Here is a 15,940-nt window from a genome sequence, read left to right on the forward strand (position 1 = left end):
GTCCATAAGATCAACATAAGACAACTTTTATTTTCCCCTGTGGTACATTTTCATATAAAAAGATGCCTTTTGGCCTTAAAAATACTAGGGTTACCTTTCAACGGGCCATGTCATACGATTTTCACAATATCAAACATGTTATCAAAGCTTACTTGGACGATTTAGATGCTCGTTCTCGAAAGAGAATAGATCATCCTAAACATCTTTGATTGATTTTTGAACGATGCCATTTTTATAAAATATAGTTGAATCCGAATAAGTATGTTTTCGCCGTCGCATCCAATCGGTTGTTGGGATTCATCATGTCTACTGAAGGGATTCATGTAGATCCCTTCAAGGTTGAGGCAATACTTCAGTTGCCTCCCCCGTCCTCTATTCGTCAAATTTAGAGTCTTCAAGGAAAATCCAATTTCTTAAGGAGATTTATAGCTAATCACATCGAGATTACTAAAAGATTTATGAGATTTCTTAAGAAAGGGGTCCCATTTCTATGGGATGATTTCATGCAACGCTCATTTGATGCTTTGAAAAAAGCATTAACCTTTGCTCCTTTGTTGAGTCCACCTGATTATAGCAGAGACTTCCTTTTATATCTCGCTGCAGTAGAATCAACTATTGGTATGGTTCTGGTTCAGGAGGATGATGCTTTTTGTGAGCACGTAATCTATTATCTAAGCCGAGGCTTAGTGGGCCTTGAACTGTGCTATTCTCCCATTGAGAAATTAACTTTGGAAGCTATCCATGTTGTCCAACGACTTAGACATTATGTTCTACTTTGAAAAAATTTCATCTTAGCAGCAGTAAATCCATTTCAAATTTTTTTTTTTTTCAGCCGACGAGTGATTGGGGGAAAATACAATAGATGGATTGTCATTTTACAAGAATTCTTTCTTGAATTCATGTCGGCCAAGTCTAAGAAATCCTTAGTATTTTTAGAATTTATCTTAGAGTTGCCTTGCAAGGAAGAAATAGTTTATGAGGAATCTTTCTTGATGAACATCTTTTTTCTTATTTCCTCGCAATATCCTTGGTATGGAGATATTATTATATATCTCCAGACTTTGAAGTTTCTACTCACTTTTTCGAAGGATGAATGTAGAAAATTATATCACCTGGCTAAAAGATATATTATTATAGGCGACACTTTATATCGTCGTAGGGTTGATTCAATCCTTAGACATTGTTTAACTTTAGAAGAAGCTAAGTCTGTGCTTAATGATTGCCACAGTGGAGCTTGTGGTGGTCATCTATTTGGGCTTGCAACATCCCAAATTTTTTTGCGTGTAGGTTACTTCTTGCCTTCGATCTTCAAGGATTGTATTGAAGTGGTCAAGAGATGCCACCCTTGTCAAGTTTATACTCGGAAAATGCGCGCGCATCCAGATCCACTTTTCCCTGTGATCGCTGTCGGTCCTTTCACGAAGTGGGGTATTGATTTTACTACTTGAAATCTGCCTTCGACAGGAAATCACAAGTATATTATTGTAGTTGTAGACTACTTTACTAAGTGGGCTGAGGCTATGCCTACTTTCAAGAATGATGGTGAAACAAAAACCTTATTTCTCTTCAATCAAGTTATTTCCCGATTTGGTATTCCTAAAGAGATTTTCACTGACCATCGCAGTCATTTCCAAAACCAGATCATCTCTGAATTGGCTCTTAAGTTGGGTTTCTGGCAGGAGCATTCATCTCTGTATTATCCTCAGGCCAATGGGCAGGTTCAAGCCGTGAATAAATCCCTAAAAATAATTCTACAAAGGATGATTAACAAAGCTCGATCTAATTGGCACATTATGTTATATCGAACACTTTGGGCATACAAAATGTCAGCCAAGACTACCACTAGTTTTACTCATTTTCAACTATTTTATGGGTTGGAACCAATTTTTCCTGTGCAATGTGAAATTCCTTCCTTTAAATTAGTTGTTGAACTTATTCCAAATACTTCTAGTCTTGAAGAATGCCTCATTCATTTGGAACATCTCGATGAGCGGCATAGAGATGCAACCATAATTAACAAAGCTCATAAAAAGAGGGTAAATACTCAAAATGATAAGGCTTCCCGTCCTAGTGTTTTCTCTAAAGGTAACCTTGTCCTCATTTATGACCAGGACCAAGATGACTTGGGGGAAGGCAAGTTTAAATCTATGTGGTACAGTCCCTTCATTGTCAAAAAGGTTTTGAAAAAGGGAGCTTATGAGTTGATTGATTTTGAGGGAAACGAGTTAGTGGAGCCCATAAATGGGCTCTATCTTAAAAAGTATTTTTCTTAGGCTTCCGTCTAGCATTTTCTTGGTTGTAAATATTGTATATTTGTACATATCTATCTATCAATTTCATAGTGATGTCAATATTTTTGATCTGCTTTAGCAGGTATTGATGGACAATTTGATATATCTAGGGTTCGCCGATGGTGCTAGTAGACACACCCGGAACCTTGCTTCCACGGCTTGGGTGATTTATTATCCATTTGTCTGGTTCTTGGTTTCAAGAGGCATATGTATCAGCCTCGCTTCAAATAATGTCACCGAATATACTTTTGTAATTAATTTACTATGTGAGACAATATCTCTTAGTATTGATTCATTAGTAGATTAGTTGGATTCACAACTAGTGGTATCTCAATTAACTAACATCTATCATGTGAGAGATCCTTATTTATATCGCCAATTTTTGAGATTGCATTTATTACATAGATCATTTGTTTATATCACATCTATTCATATTCCACGATCAGAAAATTCATTTGCAGATTCTATCGCCAATCAAGCATTAGATTAGCACATAAATCATTCATCACATTAAAAATAAAATAAAAAATAATCGAAGTATCATCTGTATCTATATGATCATCACAATAAACCGTCTGTACATAGATAGAGTTTTATGTCCAAAATAATATTCAAAATTGGGACAAAAATTTCCTACAAAATTAGGGCTCATTCCCATAATCATGTCTAATAAAAAAAGATCCGGTCATCCATCTATGGGTCCTTCTCAGGGTGAGCAACATGGAATAAAATGATGGAACTTTCCACCCGTTGGAATAGCCGCACGCAATCGCATGGCACTCCGACCACACGTCATTGCATTTCCTTTGGAAGGTCTTCTATAGCCATCATAGGTACCTGGTGTGTCAACCTCACCAAGTTTCTCTGGACAACATGGAGGGTCCTCTCAGTCTCTGTTGTGCATCCTTCTGCGTCTCTTCCACGACGCCTGTGTCGAGGTAGACCCTCAGGTCTTACTGGTCCAACATCTGTGTCATGATCAATAATTTTGTAAGTATTTGTCTCATCAAAAATATTTTCAGTTCATTTATACTTAAAATCCAAAAAAAATTAAAATCCAATTTTTTATTATTATTAAAAACATTTGTACATGTTAGGGTCCTATAATTTATAGGATCTCAAGGAATATTATATCTTAGGAATCCTATTTTGTAAATACGTGTCATTCTGCCAATGATTTCCAAATAAAAATAAAAAATAGAATAAAAAAATGAAAAGAGGGTATAGAGAAGAAAAATAAAGAGAAAAACAAAAATATTAAAAAGAAAGAAAAAAAGGATTGAACCCCACCAAAAGAAAGAAAGTAAAAAAAGAATAATATTGAAAGTGTTGCAAGTCTAAATGCCACTACTCAAACCTAGTTTTTGCTTCATTTATGTAAAATGAGTTGTGTACAGCTTGTTCAAAATTCCACAATCACTAGCTTTAGTTTAATCATACTATTGAATCATGATTAAACTTCTTTAAATTTCTAAAAATTAGATAGAGAATAAAGGTTTATCCAAGAGTTTAATCTGGGTAAATCATTAGTTAGGTAGAAAATGACATTGACCCAACTGTTTAATCTGGGTCAATAGGAGAAATAAGGGATAGGTTAGATAGTTTTTTCTTTCTGCATAAAAGAAAACAAAAATGGGTTTGCTATTATAAGTGCACCTTGGAGACATAAATAAAGAATGTTAGTCTAGCTAAGGGTAGGTAGACTAGGTGATTGAGTAAATAATTTTCCTTTGAAAATTTTATCCTAAGTCCGAGAATATAGCAAAATGAAAATGTACATGATTTTTTTTTTTTTTTTTTTTTTTTTTTTTTTTTTCTGAATACGACTAATTCTATTATCATACAAAACAGAGATACATATAGAGTACAGTGGGCAAGGCTATGAAGATTTTCCTATCAGCCTTTTTCTTGCCCTGATTACAGTTCCAAAATTGAGCAAAATCAAAAGTTGGAATTTGATACTCGGCCACTGAAGACACATAGACTCTGAACAGACACCAGGACCATGGACTGACCCAGACAAAGATAGACAGACACATGAACAATTACATCCGACACATTGACATAGATGCCACTTGGCAGAATCATAAACAGAAAACCCAAGAAATGCCGCTGAGGTTACCGGGAGCGAGCTCATTCTTCATCGGTGGTATAAGGCACCTCTTCTACTCGGCACCCGAAACGGAGAGAATCATCAGAGTCGGAGAGAGGGATGACCGCGCCAGAGGTCCCTCCCTGTGCTGGCCTACTCGGACCAGCAAGCGCTGAAGGACCGGCAGCAGGGACGCAATCCTGATCTGGGCGCGCGAGGTCAATTCCGAACTCTCGTCCAGGGGCCATACGACTAATTCCTGCCCCAACCGGAAGGCACGCGATGGGGGAATCCTCTCTACTGTAGCGTTGCCCATCCGGTAGAGGCTCTGCCCCTCGCACAGGATGGCTTGCTGCCATAATTGTCTCTGCCTCCGCGCTTTGAGAGACTCCAGGCTCAATCATAATGGAAATTACCAGAGTGGAATTGGCTTGAGGGCAAGGGAGCCTATACCTGAGCGTGGGAGGCTCCGTCTGACCCTCCTCTGAACGAGTGCTTCTACCAGCACGTCCGCCACCTTCCTCATTGCTTCCTTGGAACCTCTGAGGCACTGACGTAACTTCAATGGAGGAGGAAGGCGAATTGTAGCCTTGCCGTTGCGTGGAGGCCCTGCCTCTGGTTCCCCCTCGCCTGCTGCCCATGCGCGGCCTCTCCCTCTGCATTTCTAGCGTTTCCAAATACACCCTCACGCAGGCACCCGGAGCTTCTTCAGCGCTAAGGACAAACACAGTCTCAGCAAAGTTGCAGGGCGTGCTCGTCCCTTGCCCTGAAACCGGCAGGATGCACTTCAATTTCTCGCCCTCTTTCTCCTCTGAGCGCAGCAGGGCATCAACGTAATGCCAGCCCATATTCCTCTGCGGAGCAAACCCTGTCCCATTAAATTTCTCCATTGCACCATTAGCCAAGCAACTCGCGCGAGCTGAGAAGACAGGCATTAATGCCTTCGACCGTCGGACTGCATGCGGGTTGATATCCCGCCTCACCTGGTACCCTCTGTCATCGCGGGCCTGCCACCTGCCCACGTGACCGCTAACGCCACCAACGCGTGGTTTCTGCACCCGCATCCGGGAGAAAATGTACATGTTATGGGTAATGTATTTCAAAATTTTATTTACCTTATCCAAAGTTTGGAAAATCAAAGTGCGTTATGGGTAAAATATCTCCCACTTTCATTACTCATCCTTATCCTGAGTTTGCATAGCTAATATCAAAAAGTGCATAAGGACAAAAAATGCTTGTCATTTATAGTTAAAGGTTAGCGACTTTGAGTGCCTCAGATTCGATCCCACACTCCAACCACGAGCCTTGTCCTTTTTCATCCCCCTCTTCACGTTCTCCCTTTACCGCGGGGGGGGGTGGTGTTTGGAAGGTGGTTTCTCCCGCCAGGCCCTACCCCTTACATGGCACGTCACAGTGATTTCGCACCGCCCCCCCACCGATACCACTTACTGCACATCACCCCCTCTAGAAACTGCCTAGCCTGTATCTGTTCCTGTCGTGCCCTCACCACTCTCCGCCTGCCACCTATCAAGATCATTGCCCCAATTAAATGATTTCCCGCTTAATACCTGTTTCTCATTTAATTTTTCCCGGGTAACCATTCAGTAACGGTCTCACGCCATTTCCAATGGGACTTTGTCAAAAACGTTTAAATAAATCCAAAGGCCGTCATTCTCAATCTTTCACTCTTTCTACTATTCATAATTTCTTGTAGCAATCTCCATCAGAGCTTCTTTGCCACCAACATTTTGACATTCACTGACCTACTTGTTCTTTTTCGCCTGATAGATTGTTATCTTTTCTAAGCCCGGTAAGCCTTCTTTGTGTATTCATTTTGTTCAGAAAATTGCTACAATCATGCCTCCAAAAACTAAGACCTAGGACTAGGCCATTAATCCATTAATTCCACCTTCTATAGACCTAGATCATACCCTGTTAGTAGATAGGGATTACAGGATAACAAAAACTCTCTGTGATTGTGATTTCTTGGAGTTGTATTGTTGGTTAGCGGATAAACACACTGATAAGGCTAATGAGATAGGGCTCTTGGAGTCAAACCTACCCCAATATATCTTTCCTTTGACATTTCAAGCCCCATAATTTACCAGACAATGCCAAGCTTGTTATATCCCTACCCAAAGAGCTATAATTGCCCCTACAAGTGACATTTTTTTCACCATTACAACCAGATATACTGACCAAATGATGTTGGCCCCTTCTGTGGAAAATGCTGCCCCTTTCTCCTTAGAAGCCCTCACCAAGCTTTATCAAACGCTGGATTTTGCCACCAAAGCTAGAATTTTTGAGATTTTCTTGCCAAATAATTCCCAATTGCCCAAGAGGAATCCTCCTTACCCTTATCCAATTTTCCCTGATCAGGCCAAAAATATTATTTCCATTCTTTCTCACATTATAGGCTATCATTCTGATCAGTAGGTAGATGAGCCCATTTTAGGATTCCTTTCCACATTTTCCACAGACAACAAGCCCTCCACAATTTTCAATTTTAGTCATTTCTTGGCTGACAATATCCATGAGCAGTTCATCAAGTTTCCTACAGAGTAGGTGTTTAGTTACACCTCAGTTTTAATTTACATGTTCATCTATTATCAAGCATAAAAGTCCAGTTTTGCATTGCAAAAATTGGATGATGCAGGGGACCAACAACTAGTGATACTTGGACCTCATTGGTCATGAAAGAACATCAGGAGTTCACCTACAAGAAATTTTTAGAAGACTTTGTTCATCCAACTATGAACATTCTCCATAGAGCAGTGCAGCCCAAGATCAGTGAGGAGATCAAAAGAATTTTGCATCTATCAGGCCAAGTAAAGACCGAAGATTGGTACCTGTACCAAAACTACATAGAGATAAACTCCCCAAGTACCTCCCAATGAGGATATTTGCACTGGATTACATCAGGTAGATGTTGAACTCAGATGATATACACTTTGTAGTGGCCAATAAGAAGACACAATTCAGAATTAAAACACAGGTGGGCCCATTTGTGTGCAACACAAGAAAAACACATGAGGAGAAAGATAAGATACTGAAGGAAATTAATTTTAGTTTGAGCTTCACATGGTCTTATGACCCTTGTGGCATCATTTCAAAACTTAGAGTGGACAATAAGAACATTCCCTACCTTTATACTTTTAGGCTAGACATAGAATAATATGCCAATCAATTAGAATGGGTAGAAAATACCCTGCATGAAGTTAAAGAGAAGATTGTGTCCACTTCCAGTTTACAGACTCTTGTTCTTCAGGAAAAATCCAACAAAAGGCAGAGGGGGGAAGGTTAATCATCCACAACTAGGAGTGAAGCTAAAGAATTTCGAATCAGTTACAGAAAGAGACCCAAGGTGACTCACAAACTAGAAGTAGACAAAGAGATTGAAGAACAGGTAGCTATCATCATCACAGATTTACCACCGGCAACCACCAAGTTCACTACATCTCCTTCTGAACCTTCATATTCATAGGGTCATTAGGAGACTGAGTTAGAATCACATATTGTCGAGACAGAAAAAGAGAAGACATTGTTTGATAGGTACATAGAAATAAAGCTCAAGAATGAAATCTTGAAGAACAACACTTACAACCAATTTTCGAAGCAAACTTCCAGTTCAAAAAGTAGACTTCTGTCAGTGTTTGATAATGAGCATGGTAGAATGCGGATGGCCTTTCTTGAGGCCCAAAATTCATAGCCCAAATCAACAGCTGACTATAAGAGCACCACCTTTGAGTTAAGTACAAAGGACATACATCCCATTGATCAAATGGAGATGCACAAACAAACTGGTGAGATGATATCCTCCACTCTAACTAATACTACCATGTCCTTATCCAAATTGTAGGTTTATTTTGCAAATATACAGTCGCAGTTAAAGATGGAGAAGGTCTCCTCCTTGGCCAAACATAACATGATCAAGTCTTGGGAAGAATTGGTGATCAAGATAGGGTATGACCCTAAATATGTAAATGTTGTTGAGGATATTATCAGGAAGAAGAACTTGGACATTACAACATTGAGGAAATAGCTAAAGCTTCCAGTAGCAGAAGATCTAATGACCAAAGACATTGAGGAAGGTGAAGCTAAGAAAGAAGTCATGATGAAATTGATTATTGACCAAAACATACATATCGGGTAGATGGAATCAGAGTTGGAAAAGATGATAAAGGAGAAGGAAGAGAACTTGAAGATGACTATTTCTCCCTTGGATGTTGTGCCTCTTTCCCAACTACCATCAGTAGGAGCAATTGCTACACCTACCACTTCAACTCAGACACCCAGTGCTGAATAGGTGACACAAACACTGCAAAACATGTCATTGCAACCAAAGGAAATTGAGACCTTGTAGGGCCAAATCAAAGCTTTGGAAGTCCACAACGCCAAAAATAATGCTGCTCAGACTACTGAATTGGACAAATCTCAGAAAATTTTGGAAAATCTGCGCTAGGTAGAGAGAGACACTTCAATTGGTCAAACCTTAGCCCAAGCTAAGGAAACAATTTGCATGAACATACTTGACTCAATGAATGAGATTTGGCCTTATATCCAAATTATATTTGAACAAAAATAGTTAATAGAGAAGGCCACTGAGACCATTGTGCAAGGAAGGGAAAAACTCAAAGAAATGCCAACTAAAGTTGCCAATATTATCAGGTTCTTAAATTCAAAGTCTAGATATGAGCTGGAGGAAGTGGGAGCCAATGATAGAGCTTCCACTATTCTGGAAGTCATGAAATTCTTGACTAAGAGAAATCTGATTGAGCAGTTGGAGGAAAGGTGTGAAACCTTGGAGCTACGATGAATAGATTTACAAACATGTTTGAAGCCTTAATGCAAAAGGGATTGCCTAATATCTATGTCGTCAATGACAAGTTGATCACTCAGGAGGAATATATCTTGAAGATGAAAGAGGTAGCCAAAAGCAACATTAAGTTAATTGGAATCAAAGGGAGTATGACAACAAAGGCATTTTTGGAGACCATGTCAAACGACTTCCATGTGTAGAATGAGGTAAAACATATTTTTACTGTGAAACCAACTTTTGCTAAATATACAGAGGTAAATGAAATATACCGCAGGGTGACAAAGTAAACAGTGCCACATGAAAAGATATGGGAAGAGTTACTTGATTTACTGGACTAAGGAATAACTGAGGAGTAGTAAAAAAATTTTCCAGTGCAGCAGCCAGCACAAGATTCAGTTCAACATCGCATTTTGTTTTGGATGACTTAGCAATAGAAACCACCAAAACAGGGCCATCGCTTTCGTCAATAGCCTACATGGCCTATTCTTTTGCCAATATTAGATGATATTAGTTTGTAATTAGGCTAATAATACTTTGTCAGTTTGAAAATTATTTTGTAAAGCATTGTTGTAACTTTTATTATAAATACTTCACTCTTTGAAGTATAGTGTTGATTTCTGAATGTAATTTCTGCTGCATATTGTAATTTTGAAGTACCGGAGCATCAATAATACAGGGACCTTTCACAGGATTCGTGTGGTATGTTAAATGGTGATGTGTTTCTTGTCTCTATTTTTTTAACATTGTGCTTTCTTTTCTCTGTTATTTTGAATATGAATTAATCAACAGAAACTGTGATAAATAGGATTCATTATCTAGAGAACCCTATTTTGGTTGTTGTTAATTTTAATTTTTTCCACTGAAGTCGGGTCAAATAATTCTTAATTTCTCTTTGGTCTGTACTGAACTTTACACTTTTTCTTTTCCACCATTCATTTAAATTCTGAAAAAAATTGCTACAACCTAGCTTGCACTGTGAGAACTCCTCTAACAGTTGATGAAAAAATCCAGTTTAGCTTATAGACTCCATATCCCAATGGAATTATAACACTCAAATCAACCAAACCTTTCAAACAAAAAAAATAAGTACAATCATAGCGAGCCTAAAACTTACACTAAAACAAAGCTAAATTAAACAGAGAGATCCCTCTCTGAAGCTGGCAGGGCTAGATCCCAGCTTCCAAAGTGGTTTTGATGTTGTTTACTCCCTCAACCTAAAAAATATAGAATGAAAACAGTACCTATGGCTCCCCACGCTGCATCCGGTGGCAACACCAGATCTAGATCTCCTTTGAAGTCCACGCCAACATAGGGGTAGTCCTCAACCGCTATGACTTGTTGTTCCCACCACAAGAAGAACTCGTCATCAAACGTATTTCTAGGGACCTCACCTCCCCCTAGTCTCTTCATTAGATCAACCCATTTGCCCATTCATGGATCCCTTGGGCTACTGATGGTGGATAATAAGTTGGGCTGAAGCCCTGGTACTCTCTCAAAGAAGAAGGAATACAAGATGGTTCCATATCCAAAGTTCTTTGTCTGACCTTTTTGGATAGAGGTAAGTTGTTTTTTCATATTGGCTAAGAGGGGTGTGCACCAATAAAAAATTTTCGTGAGAGACTCCACTTCAAGACTCATTGAAACACGAGAGGCCTGATGTAGAGAAGCTGAACCGTGTACTCTGAAAATGGTAAAAAGAAGGATTCTGGAAGACATATGAAAATTATTTTTTCTAAAGTTTATTTTTCTTTTTTACGGGCTTTATGACCTTTTTGGGTTGGAGTGTTGGGATGGGTCATTTTCTCAGGATACATTGAAGATTTTTGAGAGACTGCTTCGATTCCATGACTGCAGACCCATCATGGAAGGTATCATTTTTTCACTGGCATATAGGTTAGGGGTTATCATCTTCCGCGGAATTTTGCATACTAGCCTCCATACTGTGATATTTTTTCCATAGGGTCGACCCCATCATGTCTTGGTTCTAAAACCATTTTCACTTTCCAACTTGTACAATCATGATATAATGGCAGAGCCAACCTGTACATGGGCATCTTAGTTAGATCCTCGCTAGCATATGTTGCCCATGCTGCTGTATTGTGTAGGCTCAGGAGTCCTCTTTAGTCCCACCATGACTTATGCGTTGAAGACTCATTCTCTTACTTCTATGCTATTTTTTTGGCTTTATACCCTAGAGACTCCTTTGTGTTGAGTTGTACTGCTGCATTGCATGTTGACCATTTGTACCTTTTGGCCTTAAGCTGACTTCACTTAGACTCGTGTTTAAGCCACCTTTTGACCATGTATTTTGCGACATCAACCTTGCAATCACTTAGCCTCTGCAACTTGACACCCTCTTACCCATGGAAATAAAATTCCTTTGAGTGTCACTGACCAGTTTCGTCACCTTGCATTAAGCATAGGAATGTTCCTCCACCAGGAACTAGCGCATCTGTATCTAGACACTTTTTCTTTCCATTGTATCATAGGCATTCTTTTATTCTTTTTTAGGCTTTCTAAACATGAAAAAGAAAAAAAAGTACATATTCCAAAAAAGAGTGGGAACGAGACATTACTTCCATGATTTATGGAAACTAGAGTCAGTTGTGTCACCCTTGAACAAAGCACTCAAAATTAAGTCTTTCCTCCATTGGGATGGCTTTAGTTTGACTGAGGAGAGCCTTAACCTTTTTATTGAGTCAGTACTCCTCTGGTTGGTTATCTCTTCCAATCATATGGAGAGTTTGTTTGTACCTCTTGCATGAAAAACTTATAGAAAGTTATCATATGCTGCCATATTGTCACATTTGAGTCGTGCTTTTGTTCAAGGGAAGTAAACATGGGTCGGCCTTTCTGCAGTGTCTCTTGACTCATTTTTAGTCAGCCATCCCTGGTTGTCAAGGTCATGTTCACTATCACATCAACTATTTTTTCTTTTGCTCGTGCTGGTTTGAGAAGGTATCCATTGAATTTTTGCTAGCGGGTGTTGCTCTTATTGACTACGAAAAATTGCTCTAAGAGTAGACCTAGAGCTGCACCCTGACCCTGTTTTCATTATTGATAGGTCACCTTGTGCTCATCATCAATCAGTATCATGGGTATTTGACTGAGTGGTTTCCCTTATTTTCGACGTTAGCTTTCATTATCACACATTGGGATTCGTGCAGTACCTTAGTTTCCATTTTACCCTATTTGTTGATTCCTTGCCTTTGTGTCAACTTTCATTATTGGTTGGTTCAGAGGGTTTCTATCATGTGCTAGCTACATCTTGTGTACACTGGAAACGTGCTTCGGTTGGGTTACTACATCTTTCTTCGTCCGATTCCTTCCACATTATTGGCCTATGGGTTACACTCGTGTTGGATTGATGAAGGATGCCTTAATGCCTTCCTTCCAGCAGATATTTTCCCAAAACCTTCAACTCATTTCTCTGGGAACAAGGTCTAGAGTCCATTTGGCAGTACCTTAGGGTTTGCAATCATCAGTGGCAAACTCCTTCGCTATCAATAGTGGGAAAACATCATTGTCTCTTGATTGATAGATTCTTAAAAGTGTTCGACTTCAGCTCATTTATTCACGCTTGTTAGATTTTACTGGGTACCTTGGCTCTCATCATCATTATCGGTGAGTAGTCTCGCGTTTGTTAACGATGTACATTAATAACTGATAATCAAATGATTTCTCACATGGTTGAATTTAGATCATTTATTCCCATTGTGTAGAAATGTACCACGACGATCGGTGAAGACCTCGGGTTTGCATCAACATTTGTTGGTTCACTTGCCAATCCCTCCTATTTATTCCAGTGATACCATCCACCTTATATGTTGCAGTTCGTTACAACGACATCCTATATGTTGGCATCCAAGTTGCGTGTAGTACCATTTGTTCCACTATTTGACTTGGTACTTTTTGGATCAGCTTTATGACTTCAGTGATCAGCTTTCTACTTAAGCATCATTGATCAGTTCTTTATATGTGATATTGAGACATGTAATTCTATGGATATGATCAGATGATCCACTATGTATTTTTAGTCCTTTTATACTTGTATACATATTGGATATGTAGACATGCTTTATTATATCTGAGCATGGGTATGCCCGCCTCAGACAACAACTTTCTTTCTAATCTCTTCCACTGGCTTGGCAGGCTGAAATCTGGTGAACTCCTCTTAGGTCTTGTCATGATTCCTTCTATACACTTAATAAATTTTGGCCATCATGTACCCCTTCTGACCTCATATATTAGGGGGCATCTGTTATAGCACCATTTACCACCCTTGGTAGATTTGATGCTTTGTGTTATGGCCTAGGGAAACCCTTCCCTTCTAGACTTGGTCCAAATTCTAAAAAACAATGTTTTAAGTCTCATACATTGTTTTTCCCTGTATAAAAAGCGTGTACACACGGATCAGTCTATACCAAACTCGCGTATATGTTTTAAAACATTAAAAATTATATAATATCCATAAATTCAGATGGAGTTTATGGGTTTTACCTATTACTCACCTACTCTAGCCCATGGCCCAACTATTTCCCAACTGAAAAACTAATTTGGAGAAGTATAAATAGATCTCCATGGGAAGGCCTAAGGGAGGAGAAATGATTGGATATTGATATTATAGTTGATTACATCCCTGATCAAGTTTGAAGAAATCCCGTGCCTTATGTACTCCCAAGTCATAGGAAACCTCTCTTTCCTTCTTGAGATGTCCTTCATCCCTTTATGACATCCTTATGTATACCTATGGAGGAGGATTACTGAGGCTCAGGTAGGATGGATCTGGAGGACGGTTTCGCTTGGAGCCGACAGACGAATTAGGTTGTAGTTCTTCCATACTTTCTTTAGTTTACATTAATAAAGAGGTGTTGTTTTGTTCCTTATATTTAAGGTCTTAATGCATTATTCTATGTTATGATTTTCTTATTAATCTTATGGTAATGCTTATTTGTTTAGATGCTTATGTGACCTAACACCTATATCATGAACATGCTTTCTATTACTACTGTTGTATATTCTTTTCTTGAATGAGTTGCAGGTTCTAAATCATTGGAAGAAGCATAGGGTTTGGACCCTACGAGAACGACCTCAAACATAGGACCTACGGGTAATACCTCTTCTTCCTACTTCAATAGTTTAAGTATTAGGATTGCCTGTTTGCATGCATATTTATGTTGTAAGTCCTCCACTCTGTTGGGGTTCTCAACCCAAGACCCTAGGGTGAATTTACTTGTAACAAGAAGGGAGGGCCAAGGGATTACAAAGATAAGAGAAGGACTCCCTTGTGTTATGCATACTTGTACTGTGATTTGTGAATGTCTAAGGGCCTGGTTAATGAAGAGAAAGTTGAACATTGAGATTCTTTCTTATGTGTGGAGGAGAGTGGCCTTCACTTTTTGTGTTAAATCTTGTTTGAAAAATATGTACTAAATCCTTGAGTTTAGTTTTCCCCTTGAGGCATCAAAATTTCGCTCAGGGTGGCCAACTATAAGAAACGCTGTAACATAGTTGAGCCTATGGTTGGGTGGAGAGTGGCTCACCCTTCTTCAGTTCCAGATTGCAAAAGATTTGACTCAATATAAGTATCTCTTATGCATTATTATTTAATTTCTCTTTTCAACAAATTTATATGTACATGCATTTACATTTTAGAAAATTTATCATGGTTGTAGCTATTATACTATTTCATTGTAGCTTTTTGTATGTATTAAACTGTGTAACAACACTAGTTGAGGAAGATGGGCTTCCTAAATTCTTCTTTAAACATGCCACAATGACATTTCTAATATAACTTTTCTTTTGAGAGGTTCTCGAAGATGAAACTTGGAACATCTTGAGGGTAAATACCACTAAACATCTCGTCCAATTTTCAGATCTCGTGTCGCTAAATTTTAGGGAATATGATCAAAGGAAGTTGGGATTCCTACATGCATCTTTAAACATGCTATGATGGCATTTTTGTTATAACTTTTCTTCTGGGAGGTTCCAAATGCTGAAACTTGTATCATAGTGAGGGAAAATCCCTTAGATCTTTTGGTCCAACTTTTAGATCTTAGGTCATGATATTTTAGGAGATAATATCATAGGAAGTTGAGCTTCTTGGATGCTCCTAAAATCAAGCATCAAACAAATCATGTTGGAATTTGTGCTATAACTTTTCTTCCATAAGGTTTTAGAAGTTAAAACTTGGACCATAGTGAGGGAAAACCCTACTAATAATCTTGTCCAACATTTAAATATTGGGTCATGATACTTTAAAAGATATGATCAAAGGAATTTGATTTCCCTAGATGCTTCTAAAATCATGCATCAATAGGTCTTCTTAGCATTTCTACTATAACTTTTTTTATGGGAGGTTCTAGAAGCTGAAACTTGGAGCATAGTGAGGTAAATGCCGCTGATAATTTGGTCCAAATTTTAGATCTTGGGTCATGATATTTTAGGATATATGATCAAATGAAGTCAAGCTTCTTGGATGCTCTTAAAATCATGCATAAAACAGGTCATGTTGGAAATTATGGTATAAATTTTCATTTAGGAGTTTCCACAGGCTGAAACTTGGACCATAGTGAGGGGAACTCCCACTGATCATATGGTTCAATTTCTAGAACTTGGATTACTATAATTTATGAGATATTATCTAGGGAAATTTCTATATTAGTTTTCAAGAAAAGTGTTTTAAGAATTGCTTAAATGGTTCAATGGTTCATGGCATAATTTTTTTTGATGAAATGC

Source organism: Pinus tabuliformis, chromosome 4_2, assembly GCF_031772625.1.
Source record: "Pinus tabuliformis cultivar Carrire ecotype Pingquan chromosome 4_2, CPIR1, whole genome shotgun sequence".
NCBI classification, from domain to species: domain Eukaryota; kingdom Viridiplantae; phylum Streptophyta; class Pinopsida; order Pinales; family Pinaceae; genus Pinus; species Pinus tabuliformis.